Genomic DNA, 12,329 nt, shown 5'->3' with positions numbered 1-12,329 from the left:
CCATCACCATAAGCAGCCTGATTTTGAGACCAAATCTTTCCCGGTCCTACATGAATGACAGGAGTGCACATTTTGTCAGTATGTCTAAAAGCTTTATTTTAAACAGACAAATTGGGATACATTTATGCCCTTTTCTAATTTTAATGCTCTTTTTGTACTTTATTTTGGGCTCGTTCTTCATACAGTAGTTACTAATAAATATGTGCAGGTGTTCAGGATGTTCTGGCAAGATTCTCTCAGAGTTTTAAACAAACGTTTCTCCAGTAACGTTAATAGAACGTTTGTTCAAAGTTATCTGGTTAGTTATTAATGTTCTCAAAATGTTAGCATGAAAATAAACATAACGGTTTCATAGTGTTAGCAAAACATTCTTAGAACATTTTTGCTTATCTGGGCAGTTGCAGACTACATTGCTTTTGAGGGTTATCACAGTCGCATACAGTTTGTTTTTTACTTCATGGGCTGTATGTGCTAGTCTAGCATGAATGGAAATGCTAATCATAACTCTCTAGAAAGTCCTTGATTGATATAAAGTTTGTTTTTCTCCGTTTTCCATTTGTCCGTCACATTTCAACTGAGAAACCTGTGAGTATGTCTGTCTTTATTTTACCCAACACTTGACTTTTACACGATAGGCCATTAAAGTGCCTGGCTTCTCAATCCTTTTACATGTCTGACCATAAATAGGGCAGTAAAGTACTCCGGTCATGACCCTAGTTGTATTTGTCTATACATCAATAAAAGCTGGTTAGATCTCTGCCGACAGCCACATGGAACGGACGAGCATTCAGTAAGATTTGTGGGTCGTGCCCCCTGCAAACGAAACGTTAACCTGCACAGCATCACCGTCAGTGTAGAGTCTTCTTTCTTTCTTCCTTCAGTCTCACTGTTATGCATCTTCAGTCTAATTGCAGAAAGGTGTTTGGGAAATTATCTTGGCACAATCCCCAAATGACAAATTAGTTTACATTAGTGTGTGGATCCATCCAGATCCTTCCAATTACTTCCTGTATGTAATCAGACTTATTGCAGTGCCCTGCTGTGAATGAGGGGTTTCTCTATCATCGCAACATTCAAGGAGAAAATACAGGTTTTGCGAACTGTGGGAATATGCTGATCCAATTTTGGGCTTTTTATCGGCAACGAGTCTCCGTAAATCAGAGGAAGTTTAAGAAGGGAACTGTCTGCTTTTAATAAATGGCATGGCCATAACTTTTCTTTGGGAAACAAGCGTATTGAAGTACGTATTGAAGAATATAATTTAATTTCTCGTTTAAATGGCTCAATGAATCAGATAAGAGTATAGTGCGCTCGGAGGCAAAGGATGGCACTTGAAATTAAATGGAAGCGGAGGAAGGTAGGAGTGTAAAATGGGGGGACGTCAACATCAGGCATGTCATTTAAATCAATGCACTACCTATCAACGCCAACATGCTTTGCAACCGCAGATGTGTGACAGTATCTCTCTTTATAGGACTGCTCCACTTTCCTCTGTGGAGAACTGTAAAATCAGCACACACTTTTATATAAAAGCTCCACAGAATTGGAAAAGTAACCATAAAATTCTAAAAATTCTGTTAATTCTTTCGCCTACCAAAAGGGCATCCATCCATCTCAAAACTACAGTAAAATAATACTGTAAAAGTGTATTACAATGTAAAATAATTGGTTTCTATTTTAATATATTTCAAAATGTAATTTATTCTTGTGATGGCAAAGCAGAATTTTCTTTGCCCATTACTTCTTCAGAAATCATTCTACTGTGCTGATTTGGTGCTCAAGAAATTATTATTTATTACTATCACTGTTGAAAATGGTTGTGCTGCTTGATATTTTTGGGAAACTGTGATACATTTTTTCAGGATTATTTGATAGATAAAAAAGTTTAAAAGAACAGCATTTATTTGAAATGGAATTTTTTGTATTGTAAAATACTTAACTGTCCTTTTATCAATTCCGTGCATCCTTGCTGAGTGATTACCGAATTGAATATTGCTATAATTGCACAAATAAATTGGCATTACCCTTTGCTGCTGATCAGATAACAGTTGTAGGTAAAGGAAAGATGGCTTTAAGATTAGTGGCCACTGTATCGTCTTATAGGGCAGATGAGGATATTAAAGCTGGTTCATTCAACTAAATATTTGATGAACAGTGAATTGCAGATGTTTGCTTCTCCATTCCCTTGTAAAGTACATATCTGCATTTGTTCAATCATGCACAGACAGAGTTACGTAAGTTTGTTTACACTTTGGCCCAGAAGCTTAATGGACATGCGTTTGATGGTCTGCGGGGACATAAACATGCATTCGGATAACAAACAAGTGCCACTGCTCTTGCACGCAGAAGTCTCACTGAATGCGCAACGACCCATCTCTTCCATTTTATCCATGCTCTTTGGCCACAAGAGGCCGAGGGGTTGTGCGAATGCATGAGCGCGTGCGTGCAATGACACTGATGGTGGTGATTAAAGGCTTCCATTCCTTTGGGAGATGCAGGGAGGAGTGCCACTTAGTCTCTCACTGGGCGCAGATGGCCCGTGGCAGCCTGGATCATGTCACATGGCGCCGGGCGAAAAGGGGGGCAAGGTGTCCCCTCCCTGTTCTTCTTCTCTCGCCGTGCGACCTGTCACCAGTCATCGATGTCAGGTGTCGCTGCAGGGAACGGACTGCTCATTAGGTTTGCCTCAATTTCCTCCACCTTCCTGCACCAAGAGGAACAACATTCAATTTGTGTCACTCATTAAGCGTTTTATTCCCACTGACATTCCGCAGAGGGTCACACTGTGCCCTTGCTCGCAATAATGGGAATTACTCTTTATAAGAAAGATTTGTATCGTTCCCAGAAAGAAATGCCAAACTCAAAGCGAGAGGATGGCATGTGTATGAAGGTTAGAGCGTGTGGCCCCAAGTTGTTAACATTTATTCATTCTGAGAGACCTAAGTATAACTGCCTGCTGTCTAGGGAGGCGTTTAGCACTGTCCACTTGGTTTTTATACTGGTGTGAACAATTTTGCAGCGGATAAATTTAGCTGACTGGATACCTTGGGGCCGTCGATGCAGCAAAAATCCTGTCTCGTGCTGTATTCGCGTATCTTAAGCATGTCGTCTGGCAAAACCTGTTTTATAATTACTATGCCGTTATGGTCTGATTGGTTACAGAGGGTTATCGTTTCATGTAATAACATTTATGGCATGAGAGGCTGTGTTGGGCTTTTTGTGCATTTACATACACTGTAAGATCAACTGGTAAATGTCACATTTTAGTTAAAAATGTTATGGAAAATTAATTTGCAGTAATCATTTTCCGGTTATATGTTGCCCACGGAAGCACTTATTATTTAGGAATTCATATTAAATCCGACAATTATGTTTCTTATCAGGAAATTAAGAGACGCAATGGTTCACGAGCGGAAAAAAATAGAGTTCTGATATCATATTGCACATGCCAACCTTGAAACGTGACTAACACGGTAATGGAAAACTTAGCCTGCCGACATGAGACCGGCCATCCAATTTATGGTTATCAGTGTGACCATTATGACTTAAATGGCCTTGGCTTGTGCTAATAATTGCATTTCTATGGTTGGGCAGGGGCACGTCTGAACATGATTATCAACATGCATGTTTTCCACTTTGGCTCTAAAACAGGGGAGATGTGAATGTTACACTTGAGTAAGAAATGGACTAAAATAGCAGTTCAGAAAATTCATGCACGTGGCAGGATGCCATGTAAAGAATATATTTTGCAACCACATAGGCAGAAAGCCGTATGTTTTCGTTAGGAAATGTCTGTCCTGGTAAATTGTGTTTTATGCTTAGACTTTTCATTGCTGAATTGTGGGGTAGAATTATTTGCCATGAAGGGATGCAAATATGTCTGTTTTCCAGCGGATGTTAAGAAATATGCTCTCCATAGAGGCCGTCAATGCCTTTTGCTCAACAATAAGGATGACCTGATGGTGTGTGATTGTTTCAGGCCAGTTACAGGAGGTGTTGCTTGCTGGGTTGACACTTGGTTTTACTTCTGTTGCTTGTGTGCACACGTTTTAATGTTGTGCAAACTTAAATATTTGTTTTTCTTTGATATATTGAATGCTTTTTTTTGTGAATTCTAATGATGCATATAATACTGAATAAAAAAAACAATATACTTTTAAATCTACAAATATTCAGCTCTGCGATTCCAGTCCACGAGATAGTTAAGTCTTTGGTTTAGTTCATGACCTCCCACGTGACGTATTCACGTTGGGAAGGGTTACGCTTGACATTGTTGACAAGTGTGGAGAAGGAGCATGACCTTCCCAATGTGTGTAGGTCACGCGAGAGGTCGTGAACTAAACCATTTTATGGACGCGCACCACAGAGCAGGACCAAGGTGAACATTTGTAGTTAAAAGTATATACATTTTTGATCGTTTCGCAAGTGAAGACTCTTGGGGTCAGCTGGGGTCGTGTGGATTACTTTGAAGCTGCCTAAAAATGGTTTTTGGAACATTAAAAATGGACTAAGGTTATCTTTGTTCACTTTCATTAGATGGAGAAAAATCCTGGAATGCTTTCTGTCTTCATCTGAAGAAAGAAAATCCTACATTTTGGAGGGCCTGGGGGTGAGTATAATCAGGAAATTTTCACATTTTATTTGATTTGTCCAATAAATACCTACATTTTCACTAGGGTTAGAGAATATATCGCCATGGCAAGCAGACACCTTCAAGTCTGACTTGGCCAGCAAAATGCATAAATGTAGAAGACAAACAAAATCACTGTCTTCTTGTGCTCTGCTTTGTCACATAGCCTTGATCTGCTATCATGTTGTCCTCTGTTTATGACTTGCTTCCTTTTAATTTAATATACGGGGGTATCTTATAAATAATTCAACTGCATACCTTTCACGAATGCCTTGAGCCGTTGGAGCAGACAGCAGCCAGTCTGTCTCCCTCTGCCATGTTAGGCCATTCTACAAGGCAAAGTCCATCTGTTCATTTAAGACCTGGTTTGTTTTCTGGAACTGGCACCTTAATGAATGATAATGACAAATTGTCCAAACATTTTGAAAGCTGAAGGCTGAAAAATAAAATCTCAAAACAGATTGCCATATCCACTCAGAGTCCCACTTTTTTTCTTTCTTTTGTTAATGAATTTTCCAAAATGATCAGTTGCTCCGACAGTGCAATCTTCTCGCTCAGCCAGTTTGATGCTGTGATTAGTATTAATTGGACTGAGTCAAAAATGCAGAGATGACCCTGGCTAAGCTGCCTGTGAGAGCAATTAATGAGAAGAGATGCCTTAGTATTCACAACTGAGCTCGCTTGAGAAGACAGGAAGAGAGTTTACAGGACAAAGCAGACTATTTTTGTTTTTCTAGCGGCAGCCCTTTTTAATGAACTGTTCTATTGCTATAGGCCTGCAAGGATATATTTAAGAATTTAGGGGAAATAATGCATAATGTAGTTACTGAAGCAAGTTCTTCTGACGTCCTCATTAAGACACTATTTTTTTATATAAAAAAAGTTTTATCTCACGACTGCATGTTTTTTTTCCTCCTTACTTTTCTCAGTTTTTCTGAAGCACATTGTTAAAGTATGTCCACACAAACAAAGTCAAAGGAATTTCATTAAAAAATTCTCTTGTACAGGCAAATGCATTTTTTGTATGTCCAAATGAGTTCAGATGTAATGCTCACAAATGACACTGTGAATCAGACAATAAGCATTGTGAGTTGAAAACTGAAGTCATAAAGGATTTGATTCAACCAACGGCGAGAGTAAACAATTTTCCACAAAGCAACTCAAAATCTTTGTAGCTTGCTGCAGTACAGGATAAGATTAAAAACTGATTGTCAAATCAGAGTGATGTGTCATTACTGTTCTTTTCCCTTTTTGTGCTTTTTCTAAAATGGCATACATGCCTTTTAAGTCAGTGTGATGGGTGTTAAAATTACACACTGAAAAATAGCTTTTCAATTTGCCTAAAAACAGCAATTTACAGTCCTATAATATCTGCTAATTACTTGCCTTTAATATATTGACAGTTTTTTGTTCACAAGACATAAAATGTATATTAAAATGGTTTATTATTATTCAAATATGTATGCATTTGGCGTTCATTTACACGACAAACTTTTGAAATTGGGTTTCAATGTGCAAGTTTTTGAAAACAACACCATTAATCGTCTCTGTGTAAACTACAAAAACGAGAATTTGTAAAAAAAAACGGTGACGTCATCAGTTTCAGTCTAAAAGAGCGTAATGTTTATAGTAAGTGATATTGCCAATTACTGGCCTGACAGCAGAATTGTGGATCCGTGTGAATGGGGATTGTTTTGCGGAAAAAACGCAAGGAAAAACTTTTCCGTTTTATCAAAAATAAAATGCATATAATTAAAAGCAATCAAATATATACTTCATATATAAAAAATACCAATATTTAATGATTTTCTTTGCAGATTTCAGTGCAAGCAATCCAAAAAACTGGTTCAATGAGCTTTTTTCTCTTTACCAGTATGTCTACAATGTACGAAAACGTTGTTCTGTCGAGCTACAAAATGAAATGTTAATGGCCGACTGCTTGATAAATCTGTTCGAGTTGTTTCACTGTCACTGTTTGCGTTCATCATCGTGCTGCAAGATGGCAGACTGATGTGTTTGCTTATTCACAGATATGCCCTTGAGGCTTGTGAGCAGTGCTCTGTCTTCACCTCCTCTTTCAGACGGATCCGTAGCACTCTCAGCACAAAACATATTCATTTCTGAAAGCAATGCATACTATATGCCTATGCAGATATGATGCACAAAATACTCAGCCTTATTTGTCTTTTTGTAGGGTGCCTGTAAGGCGACTGAAGCCTTGGAGCCATATGAGCTACACAGAGGAGACATCACATCCTGGTCCTGTCTTTCACTTTGATTCAATTGGATTTCTCAGCTCCTTTAGCTGATTTTTTTGTATATGTGCTTACAAAAATTCAGCGCACAGACAGAACAGTGCGTCTGGGTGCATGTGTGGTGATGGGCTGTGTTGTGACAGTGCAATTTTTTTTCTTTCTCTGTCAGACAGATGTCTGTGATCTTTCCTGGCCTGAGTTCATCTGCCCTCTTCGGCGAGTACAAGAGGTGAAGTCCAACAGCCCTTTTGACCCTATTACGCATATGCTCGCTCACATTTGTGCACATCTGCACATATACACACACGAGGCTCATTTGCAGTTCTGCTGTTTGTCATGGCCAGGAGTCCTTGCCCGGGGATGACCGAGCCGAGCAATAGAGAGAGAGGTGTGTGCTTAAAGTTGACTGTCCCGTGTGCTGTACATAATTAAGCCATGTGAGATTATACACATCAAAGTAAAGCCACTGGGAATCCACTTGGATGTGGACAGACTTTGTGTACATGTCTTTGGATTGGGAATCATACAGAAAAACTATTCTGGTTTCTTAATTATTCCATTAATGATTCATTTAGTACTTTTCCCAAAAGTCCCCTCCCAAAAACTGGTCCAAACTAAGCAGTACTATAAATATATATTACAGTACAGTTTAAAAGTGTGGGGTCTGTAAGTTTTGTAACTCTCTTATGCTCAATAGTCTGCATTGATTTGTATTTGTATTTGATAATGTCATTTATTAATGTGATGGCAAAGCTAATATTCAGAAGCCATTCTGAACACTCCAGTCTTCAGTTCCACAAGTCACAAGAAACATTTCTTATTATTATCAGCGTTAAAGACAATCTATACAGAAACCATGATATATATTGAATAGAATCTGAAATAGAAATATTTTGTAACATTATGTCTTTACTGTCACTTTTGATTAATTTAATGTGTGCTGAACAAAAGAATAAAGTTCTTTAAAAAAATCTTACTGACATATATCATTTACAATTACATTATTTAGATTTTATTATATTAGATATTTTTGTATAATTTAACAGCACCAGTGAAAGACTGCAAACTCAAACTAAAATAAAAAATATATATATCATTCACATTGTGAATTTTTTTTCGATGTTTAAGATCCATTAACAGAACTGATGTCATAAATCATTCAGTTACAGTATGAAACCAGTTCTGAAAAACAAACGGTTCTCTATTCCCAACCCTATGTGTCATCATATTATATTCCGCTGAACCACACACATAAACTTTATATTTCTTTTTAGGAGTTTTTCCCCTAAGTCTCTCCAAATCAAATCCATTGGCTTTTATTGCAATACATTTTTATTAAGACCAGTTTATTAGGGATTATCTCAAATTGTTCACAGGCCGATCCATGATAATAAAGGGGATTACAGCAGCTAGATGGCAGGGACGTTCATGGAATGATGATAAGTTAAACAAGGCATCACACACACAAGTCTTAATTTGGTTTGAGGCTCTTGCATGTCATTGTCGACCATATGGAACGAGAGCGCCGTTTGCATGTGGTAAATAGCACAAGACTGTTTCCTTTGTGGCAGATCAATAAACATAATCGACCCTGCCGTTATAGTCAAATGGGCATGTCTTTGCAACAGCAAATATATCTGCTAAGCAGCACCTAGGCTGTCTCAACTTCTTAATCATGGAAACATCTGCCCTCACTGAAGACTCATCTGTACGGGATGAAGAGATGTGCTGCATACATTTTCTCACATCACTCATCCTTTCATTCTCTCCCATTCTTCCATTCTCGCCTCTGTATCTCTTTTTCGCACTCGGAGGCATCTGTTCTGTCACACCCTCCGCCTCATTAGCCATGCTAACATGAGGAGGATTTAACAGATGTTTATAACAAACCAGCTCACACTTACCTGCAGCATGAAGACATTAAAAGCTAAAAACTCCTCCTAACAGACCACACAAGCCTCAAAGCCAGCACGAAACGGTGGCATAGAGGGCAGAGTAGCTGGTGTGTTTTATTTGTATTTGCAAGCAAGGTAACCCTTAGTAATTGTTTGCAGCTGTACAGTCAGCCCCTAGTGTTTTTATTTTTAGAAAGCAGAGCCGTGGCAGCGTTTCGCCCTTCGGTGGGGGTTCTTGTCTTATGCTCAATGTGAAGTGGTTGTTGACAGTGCACCGTAGGCCTGGACACGCGCCGCTGTCACCTTTTAACGAGCCCATCCCAATGTTGTTTAAAGGCAGAGCAGACACTGGTGGTCAAGCATGTTATTCTATAGGGGAACCGGTAGGGAACATGTCAAGTAGGAGTGTTTGTGATTACAGTTTATTCTCCACAATCTTAAAAATAAAGGTTATTTATCGACATCGATGGTTACAACTTTTAACATTCATGGAACCTTTCCATTCCACAAAAGGTTATTTATAGTGGAAAAGGGTTCTTATGAGTATTAGAATGTTCTTCTTCACACTAAGGGGGAAGAAATGGTTATTTTAAGAACTGTTGACTGAAAGGTTCTTTGGGGAACAGAAAATGGTTCTTCTATGGCATTGATGCTAAAACGCCCATTTTGGAACCTTTATTTTTAAGAGTGCAAGACTAACTGCTAACATATTTTTTTGACATCTGAGATTATGGGATATATATATATATTTTTTTTATAAAATGAAATTATTCAGTCTTTTTGAATAAATAAATCATAGCTCATGTTAGTCATTAGTTTGGTAGTTTAATGGGCAACTCACTTTTTCCTGCTGTTCTTAGACATCATCTTTTGCGCCCTTCTTTGGATACTTTTCTCATTGCGATGGAGACATTCAAAATAACTCTAGGTTGAACTCAAATAAATTGCCTCTCATTTAGATTGCCTTTGGATCTAGATTAGATGTGAAGCATGATAAAGGTTGATTTAGAGAACAATAGATGTGAGCATTATGGAATCAAGATATCTGAGGATTCAAAGTGGTTTGGGTTGAACAAATGAGTTTTCGGCACAGGCAAAATAATTGAAGCCTAAAAGAGAACATTTATGGTTTACTATCTACTCCAGCACATTATATAGCTACATACAGCCCACTGTGACTGAAAATCCGGTTAAAGTCATGCTAAATCATTAATTGGGAGTAATTTAAGGGTCATGGTATTAGTTTTCATTGAATTGAATGAAATAAGCCATACCACTAAATTTATTGTTGTAGATAACAATATTCCATTGGTTTAGCCATTGGGTTGGCTAAAGTTTGCCTTGTAAAACTCCTATCTTGAGTAGGAGGAACTAGTATAAGCCACTAAATGACGAGGAACTGTAAAGATAATAATGTTTACAGTGATGCACTGTCAGGACGCTCCCTCATGCAAGATTTGTATTCAGTAATCATGCCCATACACAACACTGTGGGCTAATCAACATTGTGATAAACAAACTATGCAATTATCTTTCCAGTCTAGTTGTCAGGACAAGTCATGTGTTTAATTTCTTGGTATGACTTATTAAGAATTTATTCATTGATGTCTGGGTGCATTTTTATGAGCTGTCAGAATATTCTTCATAACAAATTGGACTGTGTGATTCACTGTCATCAACACATCATCATCACCATGTCCAAAACTCATTTCATGGCTGATTTTCTTTTTTTATGTTTTGGGGAAGAAACCATTAGGCCCATAATATTTTCTTTCTTTTTTTTTAAGTAAACATTACTCTCTTTACTTTCCTTATGCACATTCCTGGTCTTCTTTGGCATAGCCTAATTGATTGTATTTCCATTTTTAAAATGTTATAAAGCATAGAACAAAATGTTATAACTTGATCCGCCTTTAAAACAACTATCGTTTTTGACTGACGTCATTAAGACCCTCAGTGTTTTTATTTTTCAACCCCTCCTTTGCTAAAATTGGCTACATTCCGATGTGTAACATCCCTTTTCACAATCCAATAAATTTCTTGATGGATTAAATAAAGGTTTTGTTTTCTCTAAAATACTTTTGTGGAGGTTGAGAACTGATTTTCACATTGACACCTAAGCTTTTAAAATGCGGTTCCTCAAGTGGCTATTTGGTTTAGTTGAACTCTATAGCCTATGTATGCACAAACAAGAAACAACCACACAGACGTCCAATACGAAATACATTTGAGCATCATCTAATCTATTTATCACACTCAATCTGTCCTCATTGCACACTCGTTCTCTCTCTCTCCGAGACGCATAATGCACCGGACACCTGCCAACACTCTCACGTGTGTTGGTCCAGTCTTCCAGGATGACACCCACACGCGCACACTTCCTCCCCACACATGAAGAGGCTGAGAAGGATGATTAGCACCGTGAGCTGACACCCCTCAGAGGAGAGTGTGGAGGAGGACAACAACAATAGGCTCGCTGTGGAGAAGCAGAGCGCGCAAGCTAGCTTTTGCAAATTCAACTGCGACAGCGGCAGCGACGCGGACAGGGATAGCAACAGCAGGGAGGAGGAAGAGGAGGATAGAGGAAGAGAGGGAGGGAGAGTTTCTGGACGCTAATCACTTCAATGAAATGACAGATGCGTCCCCATACATGATCCACACAAACGCGCGCGCACACTGCGTTTTCCTTATTTTCGCAAAGCTGTGGAATTTCAATGCGGCATGAAGCGTTTTCCCCTCTCTCTCTCTCTCTCTCTCTCTCACTCTCTCTCTCTCTCCTCGGCCAAGCTAATGTGTGAGTCAGTGCTACTCTATCCCGATGTGCTCTGCATGCTGACCATAACTGCCATGCAGCGTGAGCGTGGAAAAGTCTCGACTTGTCAGTGCATCGCACAACTTGAGCTCCGTTTCAAACTACCGACACTTTACCGCACGAGATTTTGAGACACACAAACACACTCAAATAATCCTTAAATGTTGAAGAATTACGTGCTTATGATGATCTCTGACAGGTTGCTCGAGACATTTTTTTTGTTGCCCTTCTTGTGTCAACACCTCTAGAAAAGCAACTGCATTGCGCGTTCTAATGCAACGCGTAAATGTTTCGACCTAAAGAGAAAATGATAAACTTCCCTACCGTGAAGTGATGGGTCATTTCAGCGTACATCTCGGTCTGTTCTTCTTCTTTGCTTTTTTCTTCTTTGCGTTTTTCTTCTTGTTTTCCTTCTTGACGTTAGTCAATCAACCTGTATCCTCTCTCAAGACTTTGTAATAGCGCATCGCCTAGGGTTTCATACAGACGCACCTGCCTTAAACTCAGCTCTATTTCTGACACTGTGTAGGCGATCTATAGAGAACGGATCTGTGTGCGCGCTCTCTCTCTCTCTCTCTCTCTCTCTCTCTCTCTGCCCTTACCGTGTAGCCCCACCTCCTCCTTTTAAAAGTCTCCCTTTCTTGCCCCCAACCCCTTTGCTGTCTGCTCTATTTTTCTGCCTCTCCTTCATTTCTTTCTCACAGTCAGAACAGTATATGAAACCTGTTGTTGCCTCA

At 38.9% G+C, this 12,329-nt stretch overlaps 1 protein-coding gene across 1 annotated transcript in view; it reads right to left on the bottom strand.

Moving 5' to 3' along the window:
• lrrn2 (leucine rich repeat neuronal 2) overlaps positions 1-12,117 on the bottom strand; it is a 46,962-nt gene extending 34,845 nt beyond the window's left edge. Inside the window, exon 1 of the mRNA XM_084395055.1 lies at positions 11,917-12,117. The gene's annotated coding sequence lies outside the window, so the exon portion shown is untranslated. The remainder of the gene's footprint in view (positions 1-11,916) is intronic.
• Positions 12,118-12,329: the final 212 nt, after the last annotated feature.

This window comes from Rutilus rutilus (assembly GCF_951802725.1).
Source record: "Rutilus rutilus genome assembly, chromosome: 22".
Lineage (NCBI taxonomy): Eukaryota > Metazoa > Chordata > Actinopteri > Cypriniformes > Leuciscidae > Rutilus > Rutilus rutilus.
Note: the sequence above shows the minus strand (reverse complement) of the source record. Positions and strands in the feature narration are given on the sequence as shown.